Below are 12,586 nucleotides of genomic sequence, written 5' to 3' on the forward strand. Positions count from 1 at the left end.
CGGTACATGCACGAACCACCTCCTCCATCTTTCTTTCTTTCCAAGCGCTCCCTCCGACACCTAGAGGTTGTTATCGCGTGGATCGTCCTACCATGCTGACCCTCCGCACACAACGCATCCTCGTAAGCCCGCGAGATTGGAGGATTGCGTGGAACGCTGGAGCAAGAGGGGTGGACTGCGCCCGCCTCGACTAGAGCCCTCACCACGCCCTTCATCGATCGCACTTGACGGAGGCGAGGACATCTCCCGAACTACATCATTATCGCAGGGCGGCTCTAGTGGGACGACGATGTGCACACTTCCCCGAGCGCCTGCAAGGTATCATTTATGTATCTTTTCTTTTTCTCAACATGGGCGTGGACGAGTGGGATCCGAGTGTAATTGGGATATTTATACTCGTTCCATGCGTATAAACATTGACAAACACTTCACTTTATAAATAAAATCCCCCTGGGTGGCATCCAGGGCACGGATGGATCGGTCTACGGGCACAACCCTCTGGTTGGCCATACCCAGGACTGTGTTTTTTGCCAAAATCAAAAAAAAAAACCCTAACCCTGCGATGGTGAAGCCCTTCGTTAATGGCGGGGCTTCAGGAATGATCGCCACCTGCGTCATCCAGCCTATTCACATGGTTAAGGTTAGAATCCAGTTAGGCCAGGGGTCAATTGTGCATGTCGCAAAGACCATGCTTGCCCAAGGGGGATTTGGCTCACTTTATAAGGGTTTGTCAGCTGGTTTGCTCAGGCAAGCTACCTATACCACGGCACGGCTTGGATCGTTCAGGGTGTTGACGAACAAGGCGGTGGAAGCCAATGAAGGGAAGCCCCTCCCTCTTCTCCAGAAGGCAGCTATCGGGCTGACAATTGGCGCCATTGGAGCATCTGTTGTGGGAAGCCCAGCTGATCTGGCGCTGATCCCGATGCAGGCTGACGCGACCCTGCCAGTCGCCCAGCACCAGAACTACAAGAACGCCTTCCATGCCCTCTACCGCATTACCACTGACGAGGGCGTCCTCTCTCTTTGGAAGGGAGTGGGTCCCACCGTAGTCCGCGCGATGGCCCTCAACATGGGCATGCTCGCATCTTATGACTAGAGTGTGGAGTTCTTCCGTGACTCACTCGGCCTTGGCGAATACACCACGGTCGTTGGGGTGAGTGCCGTGTCTGGGTTCTTCGCCTTGGCTTGCAGTTTGTCATTCGACTACATGAAGACTCAGATCCAGAAGATGCAGCCGGACGCGTCGGGCAAGTACCCTTACACGGGTTTGTTAGACTGCGCACTTCAGATGCTAAAGAGTGGTGGGCCCCTCAAGTTCTACACCGGCTTCCCCGTGTACTGCATCAGGATTGAGCCGCACGTCATGATGTCGTGGATATTCCTGAACCAAATTCAGAAGTTTCAGAAGCAGGTTGGCTTGTGAGGGACGCGTTGACATGGGTTGGCTCATCTGTCCCTAATAATTCGTCAATAATTAAATACTTGGCTTCACTCTTTTGGGTAGGGATCTACTCTTACAGGAGACTGTTTCATGCATTCTTCAATGATGAACCACATAAATCTTATAAAAAAAAAACCCTAACCCTAACCCTAACCCTAACCCTAACCCTAAACCTAACCCTCTCTTCCTCTCTACTCGATTTCTTTATCTCCCTCCCCTTCGTATCTTTATTGCTCTCTCTCGCTCTACCCCGGGGTCTCTCATTTTCTTCCTCTATTTACCCCGGGGCCTCTCATTTTCTCCCTCTCTCTACCCCGGGATCTGTCTAACTCTCTCTCTCTCTCTCGCATTTACCCCAGGGTCTCTCTAGCTACCACAGGTTTCTCTCTCTCTACCTCGGGGTCTCTTATTTTCTCCCTCTCTCTAACCCTAACCCTAACCCTCGGTCTCTCTTTCTCTCTGCTCGATTTCTTCATCTCCCTCCCCTTGGTATCTTTATCGCTCTCTCTCCCTCTACCTCGGGGTCTCTCCTTTTCTTCCTCTCTCTACCCCGGTGCCTCTCATTTTCTCCCCCTCTCTACCCCGGGATCTGTCTGTCTGTCTGACTCTCTCTCTCTCTCGCATTTTCCCCGGGGTCTCTCTAGCTACTGCGGGTCTCTCTCTCTCTCTACCCCGGGGTCTCTTATTTTCTCCCTCCTCTACCCTGGGGTCTGTCTGTCTGTCTGTCTCTCTAGCTACCGCGGGTCTCTCTCTCTCTCTCTCTCTCTCTCTCTCTCTCTCTCTCTCTCTCTCTCTCTACCTGGGGTTTCTCGTTCGATCGCTCTTTTTTCGCTCTCCCTCTCCCTCTCAGTCTATTCATCTCCCTCTCTTCTTGGTCTCTTTACCGCTCTCTCTCTCTCTACCCCGGGCTCTCTCTTTTTTTCTCCCTCGCTCTCCCCCGAGGTCTGTCTCTCTCTCTACCCGGGGTCTCTCTTTCTCTCCTACTCTCTATCCTGGGGTCTCTCTCTCCCTTTCTCCCTTTCGGTCTCCCTCTCTTCCTCTGCCCCTTCATCTCCCTCTCTTCTTGGTCTCTTTACCGCTCTCTCTCTCTCTCTCTACCCCGGGGTCTCTCTTTTTCTCCCTCGCTCTTCCCCGAGGTTTGTCTCTCTCTCTACTCCGGGGTCTCTCTCTGTCCCTCTCTCTACCCCGGGTCTCTGTTTCTACCCCGTGGTCTCTCTCTCTCAAAATTTCTCCCTTTCGGTCTCCCTCTCTTCCTCTGTCGCGTCCCTTACTTCCGACAGGCCTCAACCATTGGGTCTTTCTCTCTCCCTTTCTCCCTTTCGGTCTCCCTCTCTTCCTCTGTCCCATCCCTTACTTCCGACAGGCCTCAACCCTTCTCGCCCCTGGTGTTTCTTTCGCAATGTCATTCTGTCTCTGTCCCTTCCTCTTCTCTCTCAATCTCGCTTTCTTTCTCTCTCCCTTTTACTCTCTTTTGCCCTCTTTTGGTAGCAATTCTTCTCTGGAGAGAGAGAGAGAGAATGAAGGAGAAAGGGAGAATGAAGGAGGAGGGAGAGAGAGAGAACGAAGGAGAAAGAGGTTGCAGGCCATGACCGTGTTCCAGGAGGCTATGGCTTTTTGGGGCATTTCGTGGAACAGTCTGCGTGCAGAGGCAGTGACGCTAGTCAAGGAGAAGGCGGAGATGGGGACGTTGCAAGTGACCGGGTCATGGGTCCAAGCCGCCGAGAAGGCCAGCCGGGCCGAGCCCAGGTCGCCGTTCTGGGAACTTAACTTGGTCAGCGCGCAGAGTACGAAGCTGTTGGCTCTGGACGAGGGGGGTGGGGCAGACCGAGACACCGGCGCTGGACGAGGGGGTGGCGACGCCGGTGGTTGAGCCGAAAGGTTTGAGCCTTGACGTCATGGCGCCGGAGGGGGGGGGGAGGGGCGCTGGAGCTGGTCGGCAACCACGTGGAATGCGTCCGATCAGATTTGAACATTCGAACCGATTCGATTCGAACAATGCGTTCGAATCGGATCAAATTTGAACATTCGATCCGAACCGCAGGTTATGTCGAGCAATCTGATCCAAACCCGTTGCGCTTATCGGGTGCAGATCAAATATGAAATTGACGGATCAGTGTCCGATCGCTCGAATGCCGATCTGATCAAATATTCGAACGACCTGATCCGAACCGATAGCAGTCGGGTTCGGATCAAATCTGAAATTTGACAGATCGGTGTTCGATCAAATCTGACATTGGATTCGATCGTTTGAATGCCCGATCCGATCGAACATTCGAACAACCTGTTCGAATCCCCAATCCTGAAAAAAGAGAAGTAGAGAGAGAGAGAGAGAGAGCGTCAAAGAGAGAGGGAGAGAGTGAGGCAGAACAAAACGTACCGTCATTGCTCCCTAGGCCGCTTCCTCACCTCCCCTCCGAGCGGCCGTTGTATGCGCCAGAAATGTCCAGAGAGAAAGAGAGATGGCAGTCCGCCATCAGGCAAGCGTAATATATGTATATAAAGGGTACCAGTCTAGAGTAGATCCGTTGTCGTTAGAATAGATCCGTTGGGGACAGAATAGATCCGTTGTGGTTGAAATAGATCCGTCGCGGTTAGAATAGATCCGTTGGGTTTGATCCATGTGTGTGCCCACATTCTTAATTGTGTTTAATGTCTGTACTCTGTATTTAGCTTAAGTTGCCTGCTCATGAGAAGGTCGCCCTGGAGCTGCGAGTGAATCAGGTAAGGCTTAATTCACTTCTCAATCATCAATGATTTTGCTTAATACACAGCACATGGGCCGCACATGCTGTGCATCTTTTATGGCTATTCTACTTGTTGTTAAATTGACAGTTGTAATCGATCATGCATATAAAATGTGCAAAAAGTGTGCTAAATCATTTTTATTTCTCGTTTCACTCTGGCACGTCAACTTCATGGATTTTTTCATCTTTTTTCTGTCGAGTTTGATTTCAGGGCGTTCGTATCGAATTGAACCACGGCTTCAGTTTATATTTTATGTGGAAGAGTACAAGTTTTATAGGATGCCCTGAAACCAATTGTTACAAAGACGTGATGTTGATGAGCCAAGTGTTAGCAGGTGAGTGTTGAATGTGCATATATTCTGAATGACGTAGTGGCAGAATGTACATTTGTTCCACCTTTAATTGATCTCACTTCCTCTGAAGTTATCTTCTGTTCAAAACTTTTGATAGATTCTCGACTCGTAGAGCATTCTATATTTTGTAGAACTTTAATATCATTCTATGCATGCTTTTTTCCGGTACATTTACCATCATCTATTAATTCGTGCAGTTGAATCACACTTAGTGTTTAACTCATTGCCTCGTTGGTTTGATGCCCCAGGCCTTCCAGAGCTCAATGCAGCACTGGTTGGATCAACCTAGCTTCTGTAAAATATCACAAAATTTTGATTTTCACAGGTAGGCTCTTAAAGTGCTCCTTTCTCAAGGACCACCCATGAAATTCCTCAGCATTTATGCAATCAGGAAATAGACATTTTGGTGTGAGGCACAGGTGTTCCCTGTGTAGAAAATTTCATCTTTATGTAACTTTGATACACCCTTCGTATCAAAGACAAATCATATCCAAGGATTGTCAATGTCCAAATATGAAATGTAGATCATGACAACACAGTAGATGGAATTATGGAAAGACCGGAGATGATCTCGACGGCTCCCTCTTGGTGAGCACCTTCTTGATTGCGGCGGTCTTCCTCTGTGGGCCGGACTCCTCCCTCTAGGTCGTATGGCAGGGCAGCGAGATCACAGCTCCTTCCCAGGATAGCTGTAACAACTTCTTGCACAAGAAAAATAATGTCCTGTCCCAGCTGGGTGTACCCCTTTATTTATAGATCTCGCTGGGTCACTTATGCTGGTCAACTGTCCATTGACCAGATCTGAACTTCCTTCTTCTTTATGTCTTCGAATAGCGTCTATTAAACTTATATTAGGGTTGCGCACTAATGGGACCATATGAGAACATTTTTCTTTACCAGATTTGTTTTTATTGTTATTCAAACCAGACCAGTCACCTCGATTAGTTAAGGCATTATTTACCAAACCCTGAATCATGTCCTTTGGCAGCTGGAAACTCTACCTCTGCAGAGCATGGCATTTGGTGTCGTGTGCTTGGACATGGTTTGCTGGTCCCCCTCCAGACATTTGTCTTTGTTTCGCTTTCTGTTCATTTTGTGGGAACAAGCTTGTGCTGTCGAGTGTGCTATTCAAAAACCTGTTAGCCTTATACAAGGGCTTCCTAACATAAGAAAAACTGTCACGTCTGCAACAATCATTTGTCATATGGCAAAGCAAGGCCAAGGCCAGGTTGCACTATTTCACTTGACTTTAATATGTTCCTTATTCAAATCATGCAACTTATTTTGCTTGTGTTTTATTTCTATGTGCTTGTTTATGCTTCTTGCAATGTGGCTCTTGATCAACTACCATAGATAATTAGTTTTCCTAAAATTCCTTTCTTTGATATTCAATGATTCTGGTTATTTTGTCCTTCCATTGATGATGGGCCCTCCTGGAGATAGAGAGTTTGTACAGAATTGATGTGTTCCTGACGCAGCCTTAGCACGGGAACAGCGTAGGAACACGACTTGAGTCCACAAGCCTTGCTCTACTTGAAGTCGCTAAGTCCTGAATCCACAGAACTAGCTTCTCCAACCCTTGAGTCCACAAGGATTGTACTTGAGTCCACAAGCACACAAGCACTCTCTAACAAAGAGAACACTCAGAGGGGAGAAACAACAGTTTCAACAAGACAATAGATTTCAATGATGCCTCAGTCAGGGGTACATGGGGGCCTTATATAGGCCACAAGGAGTGCATGGTCGTCCATAATGACTGTACCCATGACAAGACAAGTCAAAACATTGAAAAAACAAATCTGACAAGCTAAAACAGAAGATAAGCAGCTTGTTAGGCCTAAGCAGAGATATCCTGCAGATTTTGGGGCCTGTAGAAGCTGCCAGGAGATATTTGTGTGGCTCAAGAAGATCCTGATGGGACAAAACAGAAGATTTGCAGATCTGACAAGTTAGAGCAGAGATCGTGGCAGAAGAAGAATCTGGCAGAAGATTCAGTCAAAAGATCTTGTCAAAGATAATCCTGTCAGAAGATCTTGTTAGAGGAAATCCTATCAGAGATAATCTTGTCAGAAGATCTTGTCCTGGAAAATCCTGTCAGAGGATTTTGAGGGGCTCTAGTTATATTTCTGCAGATTCTGTCAGTTCTAGAAGAATCTCCTTCTTGGGCCACAGCTTGCTAATGGGCCTTAGAAAATGGGCTTCTGGGCTACATCAGTTCCTAAATCACTTATAAAGGTGTATATTGAGTTGGAAGATGCCTTGTTGAGACCTAACAAGAATCAAGCAAGGAAAAGAGAAGAAGACCTAGATAAGAAGGTAAAATGACCTTAGCCTCAATAATTTCCGAATATGGAAACCTTTGCTCATTCAACTGATGCATGAAACGTCTTTACGGGGGTATTTTTAACCCCTTTCGTCTATTCAAGAATCTCATTTTTTTGGGATAAAGCTTTCATTGACTGGGTCTTCTATTGATGTGGTCTCTGTTAGAGTTTTACACTCCTCATTTTAGTCATGACTCCTTGATTCATTCATGATTAGTAGGTTTTCAGTGAGCCGTTTTAAGATGTTTCATCGTTCCCAAACAACTCTATTTTTGTTCCTCTTTGAATTCTAGGTTTCTTCACAAATACTGCTTTACCTTGAGTTGCATTAGCTTGTTGCTGCCTTGTCTCCAGCAATACTTCGTGATACATTAGGTTGGCAATCTCAATGTGAAGATACTTGGGTTCTAGCTTCCAAGACCAGATGCTAGAGCAGCGGGCGACCGCGGCCGTAGGGGGGAAGATCGATACAATTCTTCTATTGGATGTGACATTGATACAATTCGTTTTATTTTGGATTCTACTATTGGTCATGCCCTAGAGGTTTGCAATTCAAGATTTGTTCAAGGTTGTTGGACTATGATACACTGTGTGTATCACTCTCCTCGATCAATCCTGTTCTCCTCATCTCGAGAACTTTCTTTATAGTCAAATTACAATGGATATGATACATCCCGAATGCGATTGTATCAGAGTCATAACACACATACCCTTCTTCCCTTGCGACTAACCCAGAAAACTACATTTAACTGCTCTTAGGGTGAAATTGTCAACTAGGCAATGTATATGATAACAAGCTGTACATCCAAACACTCTGGGCTTTAATTGTGTCCTTAATTTAATCCTAGGAAAGTATTGGTAGATGATTTCTACCAGACTCTCATAATTAGTATCTTGGTCGACTAATCAAATGAGCTGCAGTCAGTATGGCCTCCTCCCCTGAATTCTCGGTTTCGAATAAAGGAATATTAAGTCTTTATCAACATCCATGAAACAATTATAGATAACCAGTTTAGAGGCGGAGAGTCAGAGAGAGGAGCATAGAGAGAGAGAAGGAGACGGATATATATATTCTCTCTCAATCCTCCTGCCAATCTCTGTCTCTCTTTTCTTCTCTCTCGTGCATATCTATATCTGTTTTTATCTTCCTGTATTTAACGCTTTTTCGGCTTTCCCCTCTGCATTTTTTGCTCTCTCTGTCTCTTCCTCTCTCTTTCACTCTCTCTTTCTCTGTCTCTTTCTCCCTCGCTCTGTTTCTCACTCTCTCTCTCTCCCCCCCTCTCTCCCTCTCTCTTCTCTCTTTCTTTTCTCACTCTCTCTTCCTCTCTCTTCTCTCTTTCTTTTCTCTCTCCCTCTCTCTATCTCTCTTTCTCTCCCTCTCCCTCTCTCTATATTTCTCTCTCGTTGGATACAAGTCTCTGTCTTCATGCATATCGTTCTCTTTTTGTTTCTAGATATACACATCTTATTATCCCTCTCTCTTCTCTCTTTCTTATTCCCTCTCTGTGGATCTCTTCCACTGCCTCTCTCTGCTTCTCAGCATCGCTCTATTTCCTTTTTGGTCTCGCTATATCTCTCTCTCTGGATATCTCTTGCCAAATCAATCTCTTTTCCTGTAACTCTCTCTTTGTGTCTCTCTCCTTGTTTTCCTATCTTTCTTCCCCTATCCAACCGTCTCTCTAAATCTTCTTTTCCCTCTCCATTTGTCTCCCGTCATCTCTCTCTTTCTCCATTACTCTCTGTTTCTCTATCTCTCACTCCCACCCTCCCTTTGTTGCTTGCTTTACCTCTATCACTCTCTCTGCCTATTTCTCTCTTTGCATCCCTCACTCCTCTATACATTTATCTCTCTACCGCTACATCTCTATCTTTCTTTCTCTCTCTTTCTGCTTATATATCTCTCTTTGCATCTCTTTTCTGAACTTCTCTTTCTTTTTCTCCTCTTTGTCAGTTTCTCTCCATCTCACTCTTTGTCTCTTTCTCCCTTTTTGTCTCCTCGGTGTCTCTCTCGATGTCTATCTTTCTTTCAATCTGCATTGCTGTGTCCCCTCCAGATCTCTTCTGGCATCTCTCTTTTCCTGCTTGTCTCTCTCTCATCTCTCTGCAACTCCTACTTTTCTGCATATCTCCGTGTCTTTGTGTCTCTATGACTCTCTTTCTTTTTGTATTCCTCGACCTCTCTCTGTCACGGCTATTTTGTAACCACTCATTTAACCTGACATCGTACTAGAGACTCCAACAATCTATATATATTTGTGCCTGACACGCTGTCTCTTGCCCTTTCCTGCTGAAGCCAGCGGCTACATAGGGAAGGGCAAATCAGCACGGGAGCAACGACCTCGGCGGTGCACTGGTATGTTTTTTTTTCTTGCTGACGCTCTCCTACTCTCTCTCTCCATATGTCAGACTCTTGCAGTTGATATACCGATTGTCATACTTGAGACTCTGACAATCTATATATGTTTGTGCCTAACACTGTCTTTCGCCCTTTCCCGCTACTGATGACGGCCAGCTGGAAGCAACGGCAACAGCCATTCACTGGCATGCTTTTCCTTCTTCAATCTCTGTTGCTCTTTGTCTCTTTGTCAGTCTCTTTCAGTTTCTCGGACACGCCCGTTTTCTGTTTTCTCTCTTCTTTGTCACTCTCTTTCAGTTTCTCGAACATGCCCGTTTTCTGTTTTCTCTCTTCTTTGTCACTCTATCTCTTTGACAAACTCTCTCCTGGTTCTCTCATTCTCACCCTCCACTTTATACTCTGAATCTCTGCGTTTCAGTTTTGGTCTCGCTCTCTTTCTGCTTATCTATCTCTCTCTACATCTTTTTTCTGCGCTTCTCTTTCTTTTTCTCCTCTTTGTTAGTTTCTCTCCATCTCACACTGTCTCTTTCTCCCTTTTTGTCTCCTCGGTGTCTCTCTGTGCCTATCTTACTTTCAATCTGCATTGCTGCATCTCCTGCAGATCTCTTCCGGTATCTCTCTTTTCCTGCATGTCTCTCTCATCTCTCTGCAACTCCTTTTCTGCATATCTCGGTGTCTTTCTGTGTCTCTACGACTCTCTCTCTCTCTCTGCGTCCCTTGGTTGTTTGAGACGTCCAAATGGACGGTTTTTAAAGTTCCAGTACAAAAACCGCCCTGACCAAGCGTATGGACGAAAGACACAGGGAAAAATTTGTCCCGGCGACAATGGGACAGGCTGGTTTTTGTCCTGTGGGACAAAAAACCGTCCATCTGGAGCTCTTGGACGATGGACAGATGAATAGTGGACAAAAAATGCTATGCTTAAACTAATTGTGTGACATTAATTCCCATGATTGTATTAATTGCTCGAAATGATTTTTTTACAGATAATTAGGGTAAAATCTGTTTTTTATATCTCATTTACCCTTTGATTAAATTCCCATAAATACAGTTAAATTCTGGAGTAGTGTTCGCCCGTCCCGATGCCGGTACCGGATGTCGGTATTTGGACGGATGCTGAACCGGATACCAGAAATGAATTTTTTGGTATCCGTTTTTTCCGATATCCGGATACCGGATATCGGTATCGGATATTGGTTGCTATAGTGCCGATATCCGATACCGGTATCCGTCTGATACCGGCATCCATCTCCATCTCAGGGGGACAGATGACGACGGTACCGGACATCGGATGCGGATATCGGTTGTCGATATCCGCATCGAATTATTTATCTCTCTCTCTTTCACTCGTTCTTGCTCTCTCTGTCGTTCTCGCTCTATCCCTCTCCCTCTCTCTCTCTCTTGTTCTCGCTCTATCCCTCTCTCTCTTTCTCACTCTATCCCTCTCTCTCTCTCTCTCTCTCTCTCTCTCTCTCTCTCGTTCTCGCTCTATTCCTCTCCCTCTCTCTCTAGCTTTTCATGCCTTGCTGACTCGTTCTCTAAAAATATGAGAAGCACATGAAACCACATTTCTCTCTCCTAAAATTATGGTCGGCTGACATTTCATATTTCGCAGAGGTAACGTTGGCAAGGGGGCACCATAAGAAATTATTATTTAGTCATACAACTAACTTATTCTATATATGATACTTTTTTTATTTGTTCCGTATAGGATAAAGGGATTCTGGTCTTGTGTTAAACTCGAAATCTCTTTATCCCATATGGAAAGATAAAAAAACATTTTGTTACTATTTATTCAAATGCGTACAGTAATAATTAAATTAATATACACATATAACGCTCTTAAAATAACGATTATAGACATAGCTATTATTTTAATATTTAATATATATCGACCTCATTTAATATATACTAATAAAAGTTTCTAAAATCTCCCGTGTGGGATAACTGGATCCAGAGTTTACGTTAACTTTGAATCCCGTTATCCCATATGGAAGAAAAAAATGCACACTATATAATAATGGGCATTGAATACATATCAAAATCTACTAATGTGATTTAAACTAACTAATATAATGTCTGAAGGATGATTATTTTATCAGTCGGTATCGGATACCGGATATCGGTTTTCCGATATCCTCACCCCCGATATCCGGTACCGATATCCGTCTAACCCCTGATAGACGGATATCGCCCCATATCCGATATCCGATATCTGGAACTGTCACATTTTTTTCGGATATCGGACAGATATCGGGACGGTGAACACTATTCTGGAGAAATATAGATTTCCAGAGAAGAATGAAATATAGCCCATTTATCCTAGATTAAATTTCCTTAAAAGACAATAAATTCCAGAGAAATGCAATCACCTTTGAATTCCGACATAACTGAATAAATTTGTAGAAATTTTTCTTAACCTCATTGATCAATCCCCACGTCAAATAACATTAATTTTTAGACATGCCACTATCACTTTTGTATAGTAACTCAAACCTCAATGCGTAAAATAAATTAAGTAACAGAATAAAATTAATTTAATTTCTAGATTAGATCGCCAAAACTTTCAATGGATTTCAAAAAAAATATGAAAAAATATGAGCACAATTTATTTTAATACTTGCCATTACCATCTTATTATAGTAAGGCTTGCGGATTTTTCTAAAATCCAGGAAAGTTGAGGTAAAGCTAAATATATGCACATGAATTTAGGGTATGATACATGTGCGAGAAAATGTTATTAACTGTTAATGATATTCCATCATTTTGGATCATATTTATTGCAGTATAACCTGATAAAGCTCTCCACTGAAGTCTACCATCACAGTAGACCTTAACCAGCAGAATATAAATGTATGATATATAAATACTTCTACATTACATACTTATATATATAATCATATTGATCATTATTTAACTGTATCCATATTAATCATATAGACTTTTATTGATCAAAATTTTATGAAAAACACCAGGCAAATGTGTCTACATTACAATATCCATGTTATTACATATTCATACATTTGCTAATGGTATTTAATAGAATACGCTGTCATATTGAATATTTTGTACCGTAGTTGGTGGAATATTCCATAAGAAATGTCAATGCTTAAGGCATTCTTCTCAGTACCTAAGAACAAGAGATGTAGATCTAACACATGAATCAAAGCTGATGCGACGCATCCATATGACGTAGAAATGCACATTTCATCTCATCTTGTTGATTGTGAGAATCACATTAGAATCAGACATACTTTGATTGTCTCAGAGGCATCCGTCGAGGAAGCGATCTCCGACAATGAGGACGGGCGCGAAGGATATCGGGGAACAGAATGCCAACGATGAGGACTTGTCGTGGTAGCACCGGA

General features: G+C 44.2%; 1 pseudogene; it reads left to right on the forward strand.

The window, feature by feature from the left end:
* The first annotated feature begins 562 nt into the window (after window positions 1-562).
* LOC144706799 (mitochondrial dicarboxylate/tricarboxylate transporter DTC pseudogene) lies at window positions 563-1,576 on the forward strand (annotated as a pseudogene).
* The last annotated feature ends 11,010 nt before the right edge of the window (window positions 1,577-12,586 follow it).

Source organism: Wolffia australiana, chromosome 8 (genome assembly GCF_029677425.1).
Source record: "Wolffia australiana isolate 7733 chromosome 8, ASM2967742v1".
In the NCBI taxonomy this organism is placed as follows: Eukaryota; Viridiplantae; Streptophyta; class Magnoliopsida; order Alismatales; family Araceae; genus Wolffia; species Wolffia australiana.